This window comes from Euprymna scolopes, chromosome 45, assembly GCF_053919585.1.
Source record: "Euprymna scolopes isolate OS-2025 chromosome 45, ASM5391958v1, whole genome shotgun sequence".
NCBI lineage: Eukaryota > Metazoa > Mollusca > Cephalopoda > Sepiida > Sepiolidae > Euprymna > Euprymna scolopes.
The window spans coordinates 51,768,590-51,792,633 of NC_136526.1; the positions used below are offsets into that span (position 1 = coordinate 51,768,590).

A 24,044-nucleotide genomic window follows, 5' to 3' on the forward strand; every position below is an offset into this window, starting at 1 on the left:
ACTTCACAAAGAATGTGATTTGTCTTTTTTAAAAATTTTCTTCCTTTGAAGATTGTAACATTGGGTATGGGGCAGCCAAACCAGCTGCCAACATTGCACTGCTTTATATTGAAACCAACTGAGAGCTCTTTTAAGTGTCCTCGTTCCCTTAAGTGCAATTGTCTGAATTTCTTTTGCATTTGGTTCACCAGGAATATTAGTTAGGTAGGACTTCAGTTTCTTCTTTATAAACCAGTATGTGTTCGAATATGACTGATCAAATGTTGTTTCTGTTTAAACGAAGACCCACATGTTTCACAAAGATATGGTTTTTCACCAGTATGTGTTCGCATATGAATAATCAAATAGTATTTACTTGTAAAAGAAGAACCACATATTTCACAAGAATATGGTTTCTCTCCAGTATGAGTTCGCATATGACTCACCAAGTTTTCTTTACGTATAAAAGAAGAGCTGCATATTTCACAAGAATATGGTTTCTCTCCAGTATGTTTTCGCATATGAATGATTACGTTTTGTTTAGATGTAAAAGAGGATCCACATACTTCACAAGAATATGGCTTCTCTCCAGTATGTGTTCGCTTATGACGAACCAAGTATTGTTTCTGCTGAAAACAAGAGCCACATATTTCACAGGAATATGGTTTCTCTCCTGTATGTGTTCGCATATGAATGATCAAATTTTGTTTAGTTCTAAAAGAAGAGCCACAAACTTCACAAGAATGTGGTTTCTCTCCAGTATGTGTTTGCACATGACGAACTAAGTATTGTTTCTGTAGAAAACAGGAGCCACATAATTCACAAGAATATGGTTTCTCTCCAATATGAGTTTGTGCATGATGAACCAAGTATTGTTTCTGTTTAAAACAAGAGCCACATACTTCACAAGAATATGGTTTCTCTCCAGTGTGTGTTCGTATATGGCTGACCAAGTAGTGTTTACTTGTAAAAGAAGAACCACATACTTCACAAGAATATGGTTTCTCTCCAGTATGTGTTCGCATGTGACTTACTAAGTGTTGTTTAAGTGTAAAAGACGAGCCACATATTTCACAAGAATGTGGCTTCTCTCCAGTATGTGTTCGCATGTGACTGGCCAAATTCTGTTTCTGTGTAAAAAGATTTCCACAGATTTTACAAGAGTATGGTTTTTCTCCAGTATGTGTTCGCACATGAATAACCAAGTTTTGTTTCTGTTTAAAAGAAGAGCCACATACATCACAAGAATATGGTTTCTCTATAATATCTGAGTTAGAGTTCATTTTCGAAGTAAAAATATTTCAGCTTTTTTAGTACGTTTTCTTTTTCTATATACTTCTACTTCTTTTTGGAATAAACGGAATTAATTAAGAAATATTTATATTTTCTCACTGGTATTTTAAATTGATATTTTCCTATTTTTCATTACAACTTTGCTTTTTAATGTAATTTTTATGTATGCGTGTCTATTATTATAAATATAACTAATTGTGCCTTTCTGTTAATTAGTTCACTTTATTATCTATAGATCATAACAAAGAATCTAATAATTTGGTGCATTGTGTTGGTGTTTGTGTTGTTTGAAGGCTTTATTGTGTTGAACTATATTGTTTTATTGTGTTGAACTACATTGTTTTAGTGTGTTGAACTATATTGTTTTAGTGTGTTGAACTATATTGTTTTAGTGTGTTGAACTATATTGTTTTAGTGTATTGAATTATTTATTTGTTTTATTGTGTTGAACTATATTGTTTTATTGTGTTGAACTATATTGTTTTATTGTGTTGAACTATATTGTTTTAGTGTTGCTGAAAACAGAAACAGTAGAGAAACAATTTCGTTTTGCTAAAATGTTGTTTTAATAATGTTACAAGTGTTGTTTAAGTAAAAATGATCATTTTCTGATTTTTTTTCACTATATTATCATAAAATTCGATTTCTTGTTTTTCTGGTTTAATGTAATCTGCATTTGCCTTTCATCATATTGGGTGCACCATATTCTGCAAAATTAAAAAAAGAAGAGATATGCAATATACGGTAAGCTGCATATGTTACTTAATTGATCAATAAGAAATTTTTATTAACTGATTAATTCTGCATTTAATGCATCTAACGGCAACCTTAAAGTAATCATGTACAATTATTTAAGAAGTCGTCAAAATTTTAATTCAATTAAAAATATAATAATATTTGGTGGTATGCTTATGCATCAGGGCTCTACAGACAAACTTATCTTTGTTGACTTTTGACAACTAAATATTTTCGTTTACTAGCCAAACAGAAAAGTTACTAGCCAAACCCACATGATTTTTAGAATATGACATCTTCGTTCTGTGACGAGCATGTACATAAAGATTTTCCTGTGTGTGTGTTTTTTTTTAATAATGTAATTCTAAATATACAACAAATTTTATGTTGATACTTGAAGGTATAAACATTATAATTTCTTCAGATATTTTTAAAACAGCCTTTGTTAAAAAGAAAAAAGTGTATATTGTTCTATTAAACTTTTATTTTTTTAAATAATTTAACTTTGTTCGTTTTATAAAAAAATGTTGAAAAGATATTTTTTATTCAGTTATGAGCTTTGGTAGATTGTCAGTGAAAGAAATACAATCGCCAAAAGATAAGCATTTCATTATTTCTCATCGCCACTTTAAAAAACTCACTCACAAATGCGACTATTTCACTGTCAATGTAGAGCCCTGTGCATTTAAATTATTTTCAAAGATGATTCTGAAATAAATATTCACAAAACCTTCATTAATAAGTTCCAATTTTTTCCAAGTTTGTTTTCTAATATAAATTCACACATTTTTATAGTTTACAAAAGAAAGAAATTCTTCGGAAAAATTTTTGTGAAGTATCAATACTTTCTTGATGATCTTCATAAAACAGTTATAAAAATTCTGTTTTGTTTTTAACCAATGTTTTTAATGCAAGTAATAAATCTGGCAACTCTTGTCTTTTAATTCAAGTAGAAATGTTTGGGGACTCTTAGAAATTGAAACATTAAAATCACAAAAATTGTTGATAAAATTACCAACTCAAAATCATTCATCATATTCAGATATTCATTATTTCATAGATTTACTTTCACCAAAAAAGAATAAAAATAATTTTAAAAAAAGACTGAAGACGTCCGAAATTAAAATTTCAGTTGTATCATTATTCAAAAAACAATATTTCATATGTAAGAATATATTTCATCATTTCATATATTTAATTGTACCAAATATGATATTCATTTACATCAAAAAATAAAAATGTTTTTAATGAAACAATAAAAACAAATTTTTATTATCGAAGAACATAACAGTTGTATGCTTGTTCACAAAACAAGTGGAAGATTAAAAATGTAAATATAATAAAATTTTGTCATGGGAAGATAGAAATACTTAAGGTGTTAAAACAACTTTCGCATCTGCAAGCTAAAATACAAAACGGCATTCAGATTTTTTAAGATATTTATATAAAGGCACCATCATTGAAAGAATTTAATTTTTTATTAGAAATTATTTTTTTTCGTAAGGAAATATTAAGATTTAATGCGACTACTGATTATCATTTATGTTCTGGCTTTTTATATAATTTAACAACTGATGAAGCAAGTGATGATGCTTTAAACATCAATTTAGTGTTATTGAAAATAAGTTATTTCCAATACTGGTAAGTCAATTTTATTATGAGTATATAAAATCTACAATGCAACAAATTTTAAATGGCAGAACTATCACCCGGATTTAATTGACATAAGGTAAATTGTGTCATGTATCACAGCTATGGCAACTATAATAAAAACGAGAAGTTTTGTGGAGAGGCTTAGTTTGAATACAGTTTTGAAATAAATAATTTTTTTCAGAAAACCGGAAAGTAATGCTGCTTGAAACAAAGTTTTAGAAGATAGTGGAATAAAGACCTGAAAGCGATTATATTTGAACGAAAGAATAAATCAAAGTTGTAAGTGTTGTACTTATGAATATTATAAGTCATCTCTGTGACATTATGACACACAATTGTAACTTCAAATTGATACTATAGACTAGTGTTGTTGACACACACTTACCAATTGTAAGGAGTAGAGCCAACCCTACATATGTAATTGACATAGGGTCGATTGTGACATGTAAAATAGCTATGCTGAGTATAATAACAAAATAATAGTTAAAGTTCTACTTTAATTTAATAACTTGATGAAAATAGTTGCAATGAAAACTGATAGACTATAGGGAAGTCAAATTTCATTCAGAAGCGGTTTTAGAATAAAGGAAACCAATAGAAACTGAACAATTCTGATGGCTGATTTTCAGATGATTAAAGGAAAATTGGCTGTTTTGTGAACTAATAGCTCTTCCATCCTGTTTGAAAAAAAGTTTTAGAAGAAACGATAGTTGAATAAAGACATGAAAGCGATAATATTTGAACGAAAGAATAAATCAACGTTGTAAGTGTTGTACTTATGAACATTATAAGTCATCTCTGTGACATTATGACACACAATTGTAACTTCAAATTGATAGCATAGACTAGTGTTGCTGACATACGCTAACCAATTGTAAGGAGTAGAGCCAATCCTACTTATGTAATTGACATAGGGTCGATTTTGACATGTAAATTGGCTATGGTAACTATAATAACATAATAATGGTTAAAGTTCTACTTGAATTTAATAACTCGATGAGAATACTTGCAATGAAAACTCCTGATAGAGTATAGGGAGGTCAAATTTCAGTCAGAAGCAGTTTTAGAATAAAGGAAACCAATATAAACTGAACAATTCTAATGGCTGATTTTCAGACGAGTAAAGAAAAATTGGCTGTTTTGTGAACTAATAGCTCTTATATCTTGTTGATATGTACAGTTCTAGCAGTGACTATTTCAACATATATCAAAATTTATACTTTATTGATGGTCTTCATAAAAGAGTTATAATAATCAAGTTTTGTTCGTTACACATTCTAATGAATGTTTTGTCAGCAACATGTTCTAATGAATATTCTAACAAACGTTTTGCAATGCAAGTAATGAATAAAACAATACTTTTCCAGTACTTTTACTTCAACAATAAACGTGTGAAGATTCTAAGAAATTAAAGCATTAAAAAATTGTTGATAAAATTACCAACTCAAAATCATTCATCCTATTCACATATCCATTATTTGATAGATTTACTTTCACCAAAAAAAGAATAAAAAAATTTTTTTTGAAGAAATAGTGAAGATGTCTCAAATCTATGTAGCAGTTATATCAGTATTCAAAAACAATATTTCGTGTGCCATAATATATTTCATTATTTCATATTATGGATGTTCCCCTCAGAGATTAATAATATCTGTACTATTTCATACAAAGATGAAATTGCAGACTTTTGTAATGAACATCATGCTTCTGCAAGTATCTAGTGGCATACTATGCAAATAACCACCAACTTCTCAATACAATAACTGAATGGATAATCTCTCACGGCTTCCTATATGAGTATATAGTAGTATACTATGCAAACAGCAAGCACATTGTCAATAGAATAACTGGATTGATCATATCCAAGCATATGCTTAAAGAGACAAGCAGTGCATAAGAGAATAGTAAATAGACTTTGCCAAAGTTTCTGCAAACAATAAGTAGAGGAGCTATATATTCATTGTCAGATGAAGCCAGTAGGGAGTAATATATCCAAAGCCCTTGAAAATGCCTCCAATTCTTACTAAGTTCGCCTCCATAATCGTAATTGACAATTCTCTAAAACCCTAAAACTTAATCTCTAAAAATATTGACTTGAATCATGATTAACAATTCTCTAAAACATGACCTAACTTAATCGTCTCCTTTATTATTGTGGTGAACACTTGATGTGATCCCAACATTACAATAACTTTATTTTCCCATCAACTTAGCGTGTAATTTAATTAAAAATTGGCAACACTCATTTTTTACTGACGTCATAATTTGCAATAAACTTTGAACTTCAACATTTTCATAAATGCCAAACATTCCACTCACTGTCCTCCCATTTCGTCTTTCTTCTGCTTATATGCAAATTAATGTGTTCATATTTAAAAGTCATATATTGAAAACGCATTACCTTAATAAAAATGTAATCGTTAAATGTCAGATATAATCTTGAATTCGAAACTGTTTTGTCTCATTTCAACATGACAATGTAAATGTGTGTTCTTTTCTTAAAGCAAATAACATCATTATAATAGTTTAGTTTTATATTTTATTTTTAAGAAAAAATAAGCTCATATGTTTTTTTTTGTTTTTGATAAAACAAGTGTGAATATTATTTTGTCATAAATTGCTTTGGTTGTTTTTAGACATGTTATTCACAAATATCCCCTTTTTGATTTATCAGTTTGTCTTTCAAGGTTTCATTTTTGAAGTTTTATTAAGACTATAAACGTTTTAAAATATTTTCTGTTAACAAACTGTCCCTCTTCTATTGTTTGCATAACATGTTTTGAAAACACCCATGACATAATTAATAAAATAGTAAAATTCAGTGCAAAGTGACAATAATATTAAAAATTATTTCAAAGACATTTAAGATCATTTTTTTTAAATTAATATATTAAAACTTTAGAATTTCATCTTCTTATAAAATACTACAGATATTATTAATCTCTGGGGGAACATCTTAAAAGGTTGTTGCATTACAAATTATTTGACCTTATAAAAATCTGCAATTCAAAAAATAATCTCACAGTCAAAATAATTATTAAATAAATTATGGACACTAAAGTTTTACAAATAAGAATACTTACATGTTATTAAAAACATATTTGAACTGTATGTTCTCTTTAAATGTCTCGAAGATGTTTGAGGATTTTAACTATAGATATCTGTAGTTAAGACTTCTGTTATGAATCTGTAAAAGTAAAATAATTTTGGTTTTACATAATAAAAAACGTGAGGCATTCTCATTTTTCTTTATGAAAAATGTATTAAAAAATTGTATTTTTTTAATATCTTTAAAAACACGAACAACATATCTCACGTTTTATACAAGAATTTTATATCATAAATTTAAAGGTAAAATAATACAATAAAAAATCAATAATTAATAATTAAAGTTAAAACTACCGAATGTTTTTAAAATATAACAATAAGCAGATACATGGAGATTATACTTACCTTTTTTTATATATATTCTTGTGATTTACCTGAGAAAAAAGAAATCAAGTTGATATTTAATAAAGAAAGAAAAATACAGCAAAATGATTTACAGTGCCACACAAAAGTATTGGATACATTACATTTTTCTTCATAACTTTAATTAGGGTTCAGGATTTTACCTAAAATTTAGTCAGTATATTCTTATTACTATTCTAACTAATATTTAAGGTAGTAATTACAAAAGTTTTATATTAAAGAACAAATATAAATGAACTAACACAAAAGTATTGGATACATTGATTTAATATTCGATTGCATAGCCTTTATTGCGTTCAACATCTTCCAATCGCTCTCTATAGTTGCACACATGTTTTTTTTGCAAAGATATGCAGGTATTTTACGCCATTCTTCTTTGCAGAACTGTTCTAGTTGTTGAATATGTTGCAGATTCCACTTGTGAACATTGATCTTCAATATTTTCCACAAATTTTCAATTGGGTTGAGGTCTGGAGACTCTGGGCCAAATAAGAACGTCAATTCCTTTATTTCTAAGCCATTCTTTGATTAGTTTGGTAGTATGATTGGGATCATTGTCCTGCCGAAACCCGAAATCGTTATTATGTCCCAACAAATCAGCAGATTTCTGGAGGTTTTTCTCAATAATCTCCCTGTAAATACGTCCATTTTTTCTACCACTGACGATTTCTGGTTCACCAGTACCTTTGGATGAAAAATACCCCTATACTATAATAGAAACACCGCCAAACTTTACGATAGGAATTGTATTCTTTTTGTTATAGGCGGTGCCATTTTTACGCCATACATGTGTTGCTGTGTTTCTTCCAAAGATTTCGATTTTCATTTTGTCTGACCAGATTACCTTGTTCGAAAATTCTTGGGGTTGTTGCCCATATGTTTTAACATAATTCAAACATGATCTGACATGTTAAAGCTTCAATAATGGAACTTTTCTTGGGGATCTTAATACAAAACCTGCACCATTTAGAACTCTACTGATTGTATCCTTGTTCACATTAATCCCAGCTTCTCTGAGGTCGGCTTGAATTTTACCACGAGTAAGAAAAGGGTTATTTTGTACCTTTCTGCTTACCCACCTTGATTTTTTTCTCTTTAATTTCCTTGGCCGACCACATCCTGGAAGATTTGCAAAAGCTTCACCAGGGTTTTTAAACTTTCTAATAACGTTTCCAATTGTACTAAGTGGTAGAGTAAGTTCCCTTGATATTATTCGATACCCCTTTCCTTCCTTGTGCTTATCAATGATTTTTTGAAAAACGTCTATTGAAAACTCTTTCGTTTTAGGCATTTTTATAAATGAACTGATTGACTTTGAAGGAGTGCACCCAAACTGGAAGAATTTTATAAAATTATTTTAATATAAAGCTCTCTGATTGGTCAGTGATAACTCGTTTGTATTAATCCAACATGCTAAGCAAAAGTCATTTAAATTATTTCAGAAAAAGAATTTTTAAAAAATGTATCCAATATTTTTTCGTTTATTAATTCACATTTTTCCTTAAATATAAACTTTCTAAACTTTGATTTTGTAATTACTACTCCAAATATAATTTAGAATAGAAATAGGAATATATTAACCAAATTTTAGGTAAAATCCTGAACCCTATTTAAAGTTATGAAGAAAAATGTAATGTATCCAATACTTTTGTGTGGCACTGTATGTGTTCATAAAGTAAATTGTTTTGCAATCAGAAATGACAGTTAACAAAGAAAGTCATTAATCAAAATATAATGAAATGTTACTGAAAGGCTTAGACAAATCTTTGTGAAATTATATTTTTATTATAGGTAATCACATTATTATGATTAGAAAATATAATGCTTAGTTTACATATGAAAGAAAGAATATACTATGGAAATAAACTGACATTATAAAAATAAAAAAAAAACAATAATTTTGACATTTGTAATTTACAATCAATAAATTCTTGGTCATTACAAGTTGATCCATCACGACATTAACTGAGCATTTAATGAATGGTGAAGTATTTACACAACAGCATTGCTTGTTCTTGCTAGGCTTTAACTGCAAGGGTTTCTGTCTTTTCTTCCAAACTATGCTGCTGTTCAGTTCAAGGCAAAGATTATCCAGTCCTTTACATGAGATATCGCTTCCATGTTGGAAATGTTCTCTGGTTTATTGGATAGTTCATTCAAGTATTCATTCCAATCACTTCACCTGCTAATGATCGTATAAGGTTAAGTCTCACTATGTTTGTAAAATGGATTCTTCAGTTCAATCTTCTTCTTGGGATGTACACATTAGAGATCTTTTAAATATTCTTAGATGCTATTCCACCCAAGTTTTACACCACTGAAAGTAGGGTTGATCTTACTAGGTGGCTTACTGATTCCTTAGCATATACTATTTAATTCTGGGTTAATTTAATTAGCATGTCACAATCCTGCAAGAACTACACTATTATATTCAATAACAATATAACAAAGTGCTAATGCCGTTGATTGCTTGGTTGATTGATTGGTTTGTTGAACCAGCATTTCGATTGTTTTCAAAAGTATGAATTTGCTAATGTAGTTGTTGGTTGGTTTATTGCTTGATTTTTTTAACTCGCATATCGACCTTATTTGGGTCATATAATACGGTATAGGGGTCTTTTTATGTAGTCAATTTCTTGAGAAGTGTTTTCAAATACAAAATTGCGTCAGTATAGTAAAAAGTATAGTGCTATCAATGGATTTATCCTCAGTCAATTCTACCAAAAACACCTCAGAGGAACTTTAATGCAATTAAGAAGAAAACTGAGCCTGCACAACCTGCATGCACTTCATTCATAGGCTCAGTCGGGAATAACAAGATTAATATTCTCCACCAACAAAGTGGTTATATTGGTGTAAAAATACCACTCTACTTTAAGAAACATATTGACCTAATTCTTAGGCAGCTGTGAAAACCGCCAGAGAATGTGATGAGTTACTTTCTTGATTAGCCATGCACTGGTCAAATCGTTTTTAAATATTAAAAAAACAAAAGCAGTGAATACTACTTATTTTAAAGGTGACCATTTTTTACATTAATTGAATGTAACCTCATTTTTTTGCTATATAGCAAAATATTCTTTGATAAGACGCAAGAAGTGTAATTAAACTATGAAAGGCTGTCAATGGAGATTCTGACAGACAATGACACTGCATTTGGAGCAACGTTCGAAACTTTCCTAGATAGGTGAATCTGCCCTTGATTCTTTTGTGCATATGGCCCCTCTGGTAATGGCTTTATCAAGCGATGTCACAAAATAGTAAAAAGGATTACAGCGAGAAAATGGTGTGCTATACTAAAAGCAGTACACCTGCCAAAGGGTGATGTGTTCTCTGCTAACAATTGGTACCACATACAGTTGAAAGGTATCAATGGAACACCAGCACTGTACACAATCAACAGACGGTTCTCTTCTAAACAGATGACTAAGTGTGGGTAAAAGCTCCACTGGACATAAAGTATGGAGTGGAATGTGTGATCAGAATTACCAGCACACAGACAATATTGGTCAACAGGATACCACACCATGTCAAAGATCAGCTGCCCATAATAAGACCAGGCCTGACGACATGTTCCAACATGTATTCAGAGAATTTGAGTACACGATTTTTGACAATTGGGCAAGCTAGATGAACAGGCTTCCAGCAGGAATGCAGGTGATGCCTCTTCTGATGAAACTTTGAATGAAAACCCAGTAACTTTACTGCTGCAAAGAAAAACACAGCACAAAAAACACCTTGTTCCATGTGATTATAAGATCAGAGGGTGGCAGTAACGATACAAAAAATCTCACGTCAAAGAAACAAAGGATTTACTCGCTCTGCTAACAGTGTGAGAAAATTAAAAGACACAAGAGATGTGACATGATTTATAGAGAGGAAAAAGATAAGTGATGTGATGCGGCAAAATTTAATGAACATAAACCGGGCCAAACTACAACTTTTCAAACTTTTACAGAACAAAAGAAAACTAAACCTAAATGAAAAATGACAATCGGTTTTACTTTCCTTTTTTAGTTTTTTTTTTACATGGGGGTCATCACTTATCAAGGCCCAAAGGCCACTCAGGGATAAGAGTTATTGCCTGTACAGTAATCAATGAGATAGTATTGTAGTAATCATTAGTATTGGGGGGTTTGATAGAGTGTTTTACTTATGGGGGCAGTTTGTCAGGGGTTTATGTTGGACTTGAAGACGTTCAAGTTGTAGTCAGGTGGGAAACAGGCAAGCGTGCAGTTCTAAGAAAGAAGCTTTGCTCATGGAATCTACGTTTGGATTTAGGCACAGATAAAGAGTGGGGAAAATTATTGACATTAGTTTCAGCCAGACGAGTGTTTCTCGTGAAAGATTGGTGAGGGGGGACGAGGGATTGGAGCTCAGACGAGCACTTGCCATGGAAATAACGATAAAACAAAGAGGCTCTCAACATCTCTTCTCTGGGAGAGAGGTTGCAGGAAAAAGAAAAGGGCATACCCCACTAAACCACGGAGTCTATTTTGTACTCTGTCAAGGCAGGATAGGCTGTTTTTAGCAGCTCCTGCCCAGATGTGGCAGCAGTACTCAATCCTTGGACGTACTTGGCTTTTATACAGATAGAGAATTGCATCAGTAGTGAGATATCTTCTGGAGCGGTAGAAGGATCCCACCATCTTTCCAGCGACCTTGGCAACAGACTTGATGTACGTGTTCCATTTCAGATCAGGAGTAAAGGTCAAACCCAGAAGCTTGTCAAAACATGAAGCCTCCCCAAGACGAGGGCCATCCATTATTCTTTTCTCGCCATCATTATGAAGTTACTGTTTAATTTATATGAAACTGAATTCATATTTCAACATCTAAATTAAGTTATTTTCCCACCAACAAGTAATTTGCATCAGGTTATGAAGCAAAATTAAATAACTGAAAATCAGGTTCACAAATGAATATCAGAGAAATTGTTCTGCTTTTAGAAAGGAAAATCGTATAAGAGTAAATTGTGATCGTTGGAGGTGGTTGTCTTGCGGAATATTGTGAGTTAGCAGCTTGAATGGAAACTGGAGATAAATTGTTAAACTGAAATGAAGTGGAATGATAACAGTGGTTTCCAAGTGTGACAATGTGCTGGGTAGAGTAATAAAATTATTAAAATAAAAAAAAGGTGTATATATATATATATATATATATGGTCTTGTCAATAAAATAAAGTTACAGTAACAGGGCCAGGGTTACAAGGCTTTTCAAATGAGCGAATGAGCAGCTATGTACTTGGCAGGGGAAATATAAGGAACATACTAACAATGGCATTATTTCTGAGTTTATTCTACTGAATCAATGTCAAAAACAAAAAAAAAATATGTTGTGTATTCTTGTTAAAGGGAATAAAAGTAATTGTAGTTTGAAAACGCTGAATCTGACAATATCTTTTTTGTGGTTTGTTAAATATCTGCTTGAACAACTAAAAGAGGTTGTTCAATATGAATTGCCACTGCAGGTAGACGTTCTATTATTATGCAAAGGCAAAAGCTTAAAGGTTGGGATATTACAAGTATTTGATAGCGAATGCATAGCATTCGTCAAATAATAGTGGATACATTCAGCATTGAAAAAAATCAAGTTCAACTCACAACACTAGAGCCAGATTAACACTAGTTTTCAAGTAAATAAATAATCCTTAGGGGTGAATCAGGGGGAATAAATCACAATAAAAGGAACAGATTAACAGTCGTTTGTAAATGCTAAACATCATTCTGACAAAATGTATGGATTTAGGCAAATTTGTTCTACTGCGGATATCTTAACTGTCATCGCTGAACGCATATACCATGCACAGGAGAAACTAGTGATATTCCTTGATATAGCAAAAACCTTTGAGAGTCTAGCATGAAGGTCTTCTCATTAAAATTAAACTGTAGGGGAAGTCGGGGTAAGTTGAGCATAGGGGTAAGTTGAGCCACCCCCTTTTAACTACAATTTACTAAGCCAATCCAAGTTTGTATGCAATCTATAAACTGATCACGTGACTTTAACTTCCACCATTTTGTTTTGCTGAACCAATATCGGAGGTTGATACAGTAAAAGAAAATCAGATTTCGTGCCAAAAAAGTAAAATAAAGCGTTACAGAGGTGAGTTCATGTTTCTTGTGTGTAGTAATAGTTTGATTAGATATAATATGTGGTAGTTGTTTGTTCAATTACTTGCCTTCATACCTGTAAAGATTTTTACATTCACCACACATGAGATGCATGCATTTGAACAGACAATTCAATGAGGTCAGACTGGGGTAAGTTGAGCCAATGCTAATGGGGTAAGTTGTGCCACTGGCTCAACTTGCCCCATATGTCTTTTTACACGTTTTCAAGAAACAGATGAATGTGCAACCACATCAGTAGGCCTGTTATAGAGTGAATTCAAAATGCATGTTGTATAAGTTACATGCTCTACTTGTATAAGAATTAGATCTATAGATTACCTGGTAAATGTTTAAGATGTGTAAGCCGTGCTTGGATAGGAATTTGCATGCTGTACAGGCGCTTTGTTATTCTAATAATAATAATTATTTTTATTATTACTATTACCATTATTATTTTTAACATTATTATTATTATTATCATTGTAGAATCAAGAATGCACTTACCTCCCCTCTCCACCATTATGGAATAGCCTACAATTAGTCAGGCATGGTGGGTTATTCCATTTGGAGGCGCCTGATTGGCTAAACATGCCAGGAGAGGCAGGTGCCTCTCTACAAATGCCAGCTGTTCTGGCATTCATTGTTCAATGTTCCAGACTTATGCCAGGAACTCCACTGAATCAACTAGTTCACTCTAGTAATATTCTACATCCTTATCGGATTTATTGTGTTAACTTCATTTTTCTTTTTTGTGTTTCACAGAAAAAAAGCCCACCAGACATGCGCCACTACGTGTGAAAGACAAATCATGGACAAACTCCTACATACGTTATGGAACGGGCTGCTGCCGCTGTTACTGGAGGTCAGAGTGTGAGGAGTGCTGCAAAGGACTTTAACATTAATCGAATGACACTGAAGCGGTACATGGACAAACAAGACAGTCAACCAGCAGGGACTGCTTACACACCTGTTTCCTTACGGCAATTAGTTTTTAGTCCTGAAATGGAAAGGGATTTGGCTGACCACGTGAAACAATTGTCAGACATGTTTCATGGTTTGTCATTGAGAAGATGTCGCACACTGGCATATGAGTTTGCTAAAAAAAACTGTCTCAATCTGCCACCAAGTTGGGATCGTGAGAAAAAAGCAGGGCATGATTGGTGGTTAGGCTTCAAGAAGCACCGGAACCTAGCAATTAGAGTGACAGACGCAACATCTTTTAGGCGTGCCACAGCCTTCAACCGCCCAGTTGTTGATAAATTTTTCAACAACTTGAGTCAGATAATGGACAAGTACAAGTTCTCACCAAGTGACATTTACAACACTGATGAGACTGGGTGCACCACCATTCAAAACCCTGGCGCCGTTGACACAGAAAAGGGAAAGAAACAAATTGGTTCAATCACCTCCGCTGAACGCGGGGAATTGGTAACGGTGGTGTACACTGTGAGTGCAATTGGATCAGTCGTGCCTCCTCTGTTCATCTTTCCCAGAGTCCACTACAGAGATCACTTCATCAGAGGTGGACCAACACAGTGCATAGGGAGGGCAACACGAAGTGGCTGGATGAATGAAGAGGTGTTTGTGGAATATTTAAATCACATCATCAAGCACACCAGATGCTCATCAGAAAAGAAAATCCTCTTAATCCTCGACAACCATGACACACACATTTCTTTGAATGTTGTGAACACAGCAAGATCTCATGGCGTTGTCTTACTGACCATTCCATCATACACTTCCCATCGTCTCCAGCTGCTCGACCGGTCAGTGTATGGACCCTTCAAAGCAGCGTACAACAGAGCCATGGATGGGTGGCTACGATCCAATCCAGGGAAAACAGTAACAATATATGAAATCCCAGCTCTATTGAACCATGCCCAGATGATTGACATGACACCATTGAACATTGCTGCTGGATTCCAAACCTCGGGCATTCATCCATTTAACCGGGACATCTTTAGTGAAATTGACTTTTCCCCTTCTCTTCCAACTGACCGTGAGCAAAATGTGGCTGCAGAAAGCCTTGAGGCAAATTCTACTGTGGAAGATGCAGGACCCATGCACAGTGATTATGTCCGACCAAAAAAACAGCAAGAAGATGATCTTATGCAACCATCCGCATCTGGGTCTTGTGTTTCATCTAGCTCACATGATGTCATGCATCGTCCATATATTTCACCATCTGTAATTCAGCCATTTCCGAAAGCAGCACCAAGAAAGGCAAGAAGGGGTGGTCACAAAAAGGGCAGCTCAAAGATTTTGACTGACAGCCCTGAACGACAGAAGCTGATAGCCCTTTCTGAAAATAGAAAGAGGAGCCTATTAACAAAAACAAAGCAGCGTTTGTTCAATGCTGGTGGGAAAAAGTCATGTCCCCCGAGATCTAAAACCCCATGTTCAAGTGACACTAATGATTACGATTTTGAATTTGATGATGTGTCATCAGATAGTGATGGTGATATTGATCTGGATAGCCCAATAATCGAAGGTGACTTTGTGGCTGTCAAATGTGCTGGCAAATCACGAACTGTGAACTATATTGCCCGGGTTGACACTCTCAACGGGGAGGACTTTGTTTGAAGGTGTTTTCCTTCAAAAAGTTGCTGGGAAGGTAGGAACGGACAAGCCTGTGTTTGTTCCAAACCCAAACGACAAAGCGGGTTTCAATGCAGAAGATGTTGTTTACAAGCTGCCACAGCCAAATAGTGTTGGCAGTTCTGTCCGTTGTTCTACCCAGCTCATTTTCAGCTGTGACTTGTTACAATGGCACTTTCATTAACTTACTTTCAGATATATGTTTCAAATTTTGCGCTGGTTCATTCGCTGCAATTAACATTTCTACTTCATTATAATTTTTTTTATAACCACAGCAACAATTTTGGGCTTGTTCTTTCTTTATTTGCAACACATTTTTGCGTGGCACAACTTAACCCTGTGTGGCACAACTTACCCCAAAGGTTGGATCAACTTGCCCCATGGTCGGGGCAAGTTGAGCCATTTGATATGCATTTTTGTAAAGCACATGGTCGGTTTAGGTGTACTAGCAGAAAACTGCAACTTGTTTCAAAATGTTCCCAAATAAAAGAATTTTATAATAATACACTCATCTTTGAAAAATAATTAGTCGTTTGGGTTCTGAAGAGCCAAAATGGAAAATTGGCTCAACTTACCCCGACTTCCCCTACATTTTTACTAGATGGATACTTAATCAGATCCTTCTTAGACAGAAGAAAAAGGCAAGGTTGTTCTCAATAGTGGCATATCTATACAACATGATAATAATCAGTATTGGATGCTTGGCCAGTTTTTATTCCTGATATTCATAAACGATTTCCCGAATATGATTGTGTTTGAGATGGATATATTTGCTGATGACAAAAACGAATTTGCACATATCCAAGAAATATCTTAAATCTAAGACAATGACCTGTAGTCTATAATGGAATGGGGTCTAAATGGATGGTTACATTTATTGCAGATAAGACTCAGCTTCTTTCCAATAACAAATAAAAAAAAGTCTCATATCTACTGATTGTTATGACTAATAACGTTGTACCTGAAAACTCTTCATTCAAAGTCCTTAACAGAACATTCACAGGGAACATGAAGTCGAACAAATAAATTGCTTAGACTGACACAAGGACAGTAGTTCCCTTCTGCCATACTATAAAATTACTCACACTTCCCAGTATCTTGTATCTCTACAAATTCAGGTATGTGTGGAGTGTTGTTGCCTCATCAAAATGGGTGCAATTACCACTAGTCTCTTCCTTCAAATAAGATTCTAAAAAACTTTCCAATCTAATAATTAACATACTCTCAACAAAACTCCAACGTTGGCCCATTACTACAATGTTGCATCCCTGTGCCAATTTTACAAGTAATTAAACAGAAAATGCTGACAGATTCATAGCATTTGTGCATCCTCAAATGATAGTGAAGAGGATTTAGTAAGGTGTCCAAACATTTGAACTGAACAGAGTGACAGAACTGACGACAAATTACAGCAACACAGGCATATCGTATTTCTTGTTTATCAAATGACAGTGAAGCGAATTAAGCAGTGTCCAAACGTTTGAACTGAACAGAGTGACGCAATCATATGCAGGATGAACTGTTACACGACTAGCATTGTTGTTCACACTAGGAACTCCCAAGTTGGAGACTTTGTTCAAACCCCAAGTAACAATGGCAACTATCCCCATTGATGAAAAAGATAATGCGGATCATGATGACATAGGGCAATCAACACTACCAAGTCTGAAGAGGATAAAGCAGAGTGTCCAAACATTCAAACTGAACAGAGTGACAGAACTGACGACAGATGACAGCAACACAGGCATATCGTATTTCTTATTTCTAAAACATCTGTGAGGACGAATTGAATATGATTTGTAGGGATTATTTCTGCTTGAGTCCAAGGATTACAACTAATTTTTGAAGAACTAGAGCATAAGATAACTTTGCTCATCTGCTTATTATTCTCCAAGCAGCAGTGCCATGAATAATGCTTAGGTATTACTAACCCAGCACAATATTCTTATCTCTCCAGCAGAAATGTATGGTTGAATCTTTCTGTACAACAGGACAAATATCAAACATGAAAACAATGGCAAGAAATAGATGAACAAAGGGAGTTGGAAATGATCAAAACTAATATACAGAATAAACTGTTGCACAACTAGCATTGTCATTCACTATCAGAACTCCCAAGTTGGAGACGTTGTTCAGACTTCAAATAAGAATGGCAACTATTCCCACTGATGAAAAGGTAGTGCGGATCATAAGTCAAATCAATAAGTCTGAAAAAAGAAGGGGGGTGATTTCCTGATGCTGTGTAACTGTAAGTTTCTCGATAAAATATATCCAGATGTGGATAGTCAACATTACACAACTCCAGGAACCTCAAATCTGTCCATAGATGCTGAGCTACCACAGGAATGTTCCCCTGACTAAGCAATGATATGGATATCAGACTAAACATTAATGTCAGATTGTCCAGCGAGCCTAATGAAGAAGAAAAGGAAATTGACCATATCACAGAAGTAGAGTACAACACGGTATGATATACACACCCAGGCAGTCCCACACCATTAAAAGAATTCTTATGCCGCAGGACAAGAGCACCAAAAAACTTGTCATCATAAATGCATCGAAAATTGCATGAGCTCTCGGGCACACACAATGATGATAAAAACAATTCATCTTATTGTCACAGATGGATAGGAATGAGAGTTATTTACTCATGTTTTCAAATTGGAATCATCTGCCTCTGATACAAGAAGTATTCAGGAGTTATATATTCATTGTACAGGATATGCTGATGAGTTCTCTATGCACTTGGATGTCTTCAAGTCCAACATAAACAAATTCCTGATGAAAACTTAAGTAAGACCCTTTATCAAATCTCCAATACTAACAATTACTATGATACTATCCCATTGATTACTGTACACACAATAACCCTTATCCCCAAGTGGCTTCCGGGCCTTGATAAGTGGTGACCTCCATGTAAAAAAAAGTACCAGTAAGTTAATTGTTCCTCAAGACTATATAAGAACAGATGGAAGAAGCCATTTGTATTTTGAGTAGATTTCAGCAATGAACTGTAGAATGTTTTTCATGCTTTACAGGACTTCATTATTTTGTAAAATATATGAGAAATATTGTTTTTAATTAATTTATAAAATCTACTTTATTTTCACAAAAAAAACAAGAGTAAATAGCTTTTTTTTTATATTTAAAATATAACTTTAATAAACGTTTTAAAATACCACATTTTTACTAAGATTAAAAATCATTTTTTATATTCTGTGATCGTTAATTAATAAATGCAGAAAATTTCATTAAAATTGCTTGGATTCCTAAATTTTCATGAATGTTTAATTGAAGAAAACTGTAAAAAATGTCTTTTGACTTCGGAGATCGGCCATTTATTTTGTCCCTACAAATAGTTCTTGGGCAGCCGTGCATTTGACAGGAGAATAAATTAATAATAGAAGAAACATGGAAGCAGTGGCATTTTTTTAAAAGTTTCTTGCTAAACCAATATTGTCTGCTAGCTGTGATGGCTTTCTAAAAAGCTCAACCATGCATGCGTTTATAACTTAATTTATTTGACACTTTCTGTTGATTTATTTTATCTGTCAGTACCTGCCATCCTTTTCCACAAAACATTTTTAAAAAATATTTCTTTAAAGATTGAATTTTTTTTAAACATTTAGTAACATGTTAAATATTTTTGAAATGTTTTAACTAAATCATACGGTCTGCAAACTGTTTTGTTTTTGTTTATGTATTTTGGGCCATTAGAGATTATGTTAGAGTAATCAAAAAAATTAATTACAACGTTTTCAATATACAACTAGTTTGAATGCACTCACAAAAATAAAGATTTCTTGAAAAACAAACAAACAAAAAAAAACTACCGATTCAAACAAATTCTATCATCCTACTATTTTGTCTATATGGAGCATGGACTCATTTCTTTAGTAAAACAAGGTTCGTACAGATTTTTAATATCCATTTTCAAGGAATTTTCAAATTTTTTCAAGGCCTTATCCAGAAAAAAATTCAAGTTTTCTAAGCAAAATTTTGGGTTTGTTTTACAATTCACCTCAATTCCAAAAAATGGGAAAGATCAAAATATACAACAAATAAATGTTACCATAGCCAATAACAGTTACTTTGCAACCGACCTTCATCATTTTTCGTGTTTTAAGTAGTTTTAAATGTTTTTTATGTCACTTCAAATATTAACTTCTTTTACGACTATGAAATTTTCAACCAAGATTACTGTCGTCTAGTTCAGTTTTTTTTTTTTTTTTTTTTTGCTTAGCTAGCCTAATTTTTCATTATCACAAATTTCCAGGGGTGGGGGATTTCCCATTGGAGAGTCCCATTCACCCAAGGAGAGTATTTTTTTTTTTTTAGAGAGGGGGGATTAATTTTATTTATGGCAGCCGCCACTCTGTGCCCTCTCCCCAAATAAATTATATATGGGAACAAAAATAGATAGATCTGAATCTTTATCACGAAGCTACCCAAGGTAGTTTTTTTTTTTTTTGATAAATAGACGTGACTCTTTTATCCGCAACAATACAATGCAATTTCAAAATAATGTATTTCGAATTTATTTTTAATATGCAAAAAATATATTAATGGTGATTTTATTAATACTTAAAAATAAAAATTAGTAATTATTTCTATTTTTTTAATAATATTTCAACAAAAAATTATTGGATATAAAGACCTTTTCAAGAAATTTTCCAAACAATTTCTATATGTTCAAGGACTTTTTAATATAAAATAAGTTCTTTTTAAGGCAAAAGTCAAACTTCAAAGACTTTTTCACGTCTGTACAGTACACGCCTGTAAAACAAGAGGAATCATAATAAGTTGGACGCGTCCCTGTAGTAAAAAAGAACATTTAAAACCAACTAAATTCAAGTAATACTTACTTTTTGTTTGGCAATTTGCTTTTAACAAAGAGACGATTATAAGATGATTTAATTAAAACGAGACGAGTTTGACAGGTGGAAGTCAACATTTTAAGATGGCGACTGGAAAAGCAAGTTCGCAGAAAATTAAAAGAATAATTTAAAGTTTGGGCGATTTAAGCTTTGTTTTTATTATTTTTTATTATCACATATGAGTTTGTATTACTGTACACATAGATTCGAAAACGTTGTCAAAAAACAAATATATAATAAATAAATATTATCAAAGGCAAGATAAGTTACTTTTCTACCAAACTGGACACAATTTTTTGGTTTTTATTCGATGTAACATGCTTATTCAGCTCGAAAAACATGCAGTGTTTACCGATGTATTGGAAAATTCAAAATGGCGCCCGACACTCTCTTTAACATGGTAAGTTTGGGAAAAGGTGTTATAAATAATGAACTAGACAAAATACTATTAAAAACACCGAATATATGTCAACTTATGTCACGGTAACATATCATGAGCGAATTTCTAACAGTATTTTGTCTAGTTTATTATTTATAACATCTTTTCCTGAACTTACCGTGTTAAAGAGAGTGTCGGGCGTCATTTTGAATTTTCCATTACATCGGTAAACACTGTATGCTTTTCGAGCTGAATAAACATGTTACATTGAATAAAAACACGAAAAATATATCCAGTTAGGTAGAAAAGTAACTTATCTTACCTTTGATAATATTTATTTGTTATATATTTGTTTTTTGACAATTTTTTCGAATCTATGTGTACAGTAATACAAACCCACTTTTAATATTTTAAATATACGTAAAATATGACCACTTTAAATATAAATGAGGATAAAAATGAAAGCACATATTTTCCATCAGTTTAGATGAGACCATGATGCACTTTATCGTGAAATTTTAACAAGGAGAACGATTATACAAGATAAATATTGCCTCAATGTATTTTAAGTGTGTATTCGCAAACGATTATAAAATAAAAGTGAAACATAACGATTTGTACGCGCCCCACCCAGTAGTAAAAAAGAACATCTGAAAACAATTAAATTCAAGTAATACTTACTTTTTGTTTGACAATCTGTTTTCAACAGAAAAACAGTTATAAGATGAATTAATTCAAACGAGATGCGTTTGAACGGGTGGAAGTCAACATTTTAAGATTGCAACGGAACAGCAAGTTCGCAGAAAATTAAAATAATTATTTTTATTTATTGTGATTTCAAGTTTTTTTGTATTTTTTTTTTTTTTTTGCATTATATTAAATAAAAAATAAATTATTGTAAAAAAATTATTGGCAATCGCGTATATAAAATGTCTCGAGCCATTGTTTGTTGAATACGTCATGTTACGTCATAGAAAAGTGACAATGTTAGTCAATTAAGTTACAGATATTTTTAAACTTCCGACCGGGTAGTATCTGTTCTGTAATTTGTCTTTAGTCAATGTAGGAGAAACGTTTATACTGAGAAAATTACTATTTATTTGGAAACTGCTAGAGTGCTCCCCCTCCCTTTTAAGGGAGCTCGTCCCCCCCCCCAACCACACCACATTAAAAACGACCTTGTGTCTAATTTGCTTTCGTATGGGAGCAAATAAATAAAAAAATAAAATTTTATAAGAATAATATATCTTTCGCACCTTTTCTTTCATCAAGAGTTTTTCTATCTTCATTGTTGTTCTCTGTGATGAAACATGAAATAACCAACACCATAACCAATTGAAACCTCTGTTGTTCCTTTTTTTGTGAAAGCAAAGAACAACACTTTATATTTTTAAAAAATAAATTTATTTCAGCTGTCTCAAATAGTCATCACATGAAGTCTGCATTACGGGTCTACATGCTTGTTCTTTGCAGCCTCGCTTCCCGGTTTTTTTTTTAAGCACACCGTTCACTTCCATGACTAAACTCAAACTCTCTCTAACCTACCCGACCTCTTGACCTGAGTTTCGTTACGTCATCATTAAAAAGCACACGTCTCTCAACGTGCGACCTTTCCACGTATGTCTACTCCAGGTCATTTTGTTTATTTAACCTAGCTAATTTATGTAAACATCCTCAGCTAAAACCCATTACAACACTTTTTTCTGTAAACAATAAATAACTCCCAATATAAACTGTTTTAACAATATCACTAGATAGATAGATAGATAGATAGACCGATAGATCGATAATAATTAAAATTTTAACCATGTTATTATCTAATAATAGTGCTAATGTGCTTATCCACTGTGTTGACTCATTTATTAGTTTAATTGCCTTCTAACTTTTCTTTCAATAGTTTTTAAAATTCAGTTTTCACTTTGACCTTAAGTGCTGCCACGAAATTAGTTGGTAAGTTTGGATTCACCTCCAAATGTACATCTTCCAGTAATCAACTCATTGGGTCCATCTTTAAATTCTTTTGTAATGTTTCGCTGTTGTTGACTGCTGACTTCATCCAGTTGGGATACTTTGGCAATGCTCTAGAACTTGTCATCATCGATATGTTGTTGGAAAATAAACTGTTAAATCAATTTCATGGTTGTGTTTTGTAAGTTTAAATGGAATGTTCTGTAAAAGAGGTATATTAGAATAAAATATTTATAAAGAATAACTTAGGCATTTTAACTTGATAGAATGGAATTTTATTTATTCAGACAATCATGTTTTCTACTTCGAGGAGGAATCAAGATGGCAGTTTGGAATAATAACAACTTTTTTTATGCGAAAACTATCAGGTGATGGCGTAATAAATTAGAAAGATAATTTTGGAGGTAGAAGTGAAGTTTTATTTAGTTATGAAGAAGCATCGTGTATTGGGCTTTGACCGGGTGGGATATGGAATGATACGAGTGGGGCGACGTAAAGAGTAGAAAACGATGAAATTTTACCCCAACAGAATAATTTAAAAATAAAAGATTATGAAATCACAAACCTTGTTCAGCATTAAGAAAAGGAGATGATAAGAATATGCTATTTATGTATATGTAAACACAGACTCAGATTCAAACGAGACGTTATATACACCCGAACATTTTGTGATGCATACAAGTTAAGACACTGCAGAATATTTTATTTATAAACGATTTACCGCCCCCCCCATTGTCATATTATGAGTTATGTCCCCTTCGGTCAACTCTTTAATATAAAACAATACAAGAGTTGCGTCCCTTGTGATTAGTAAAAATAAATACATGGACTTGCTCCATGGCTTATCACGCTTAAATGTATCTTGTCTTCTGATGTCTTTTTTTAATAAGGTTCATCCCGTATCATATAATGAAACAAACATAATCGGACATGGTGGCAGCGGTGGGATTTTCTTTTAATAAAAAGAAAAGAAATCCATCC

At 32.8% G+C, this 24,044-nt stretch overlaps 1 long non-coding RNA gene across 1 annotated transcript; it reads right to left on the reverse strand.

The window, feature by feature from the left end:
* Nucleotides 1-1,915: 1,915 nt before the first annotated feature.
* On the reverse strand, nt 1,916-22,112 carry LOC145269089 (uncharacterized). The gene is made up of 4 exons (XR_013864948.1): nt 21,777-22,112; nt 7,114-7,142; nt 6,744-6,847; nt 1,916-1,979 (listed from the first exon to the last, which is right to left on the reverse strand). It is a non-coding gene; the product is annotated as an uncharacterized LOC145269089 (long non-coding RNA).
* Nucleotides 22,113-24,044: the final 1,932 nt, after the last annotated feature.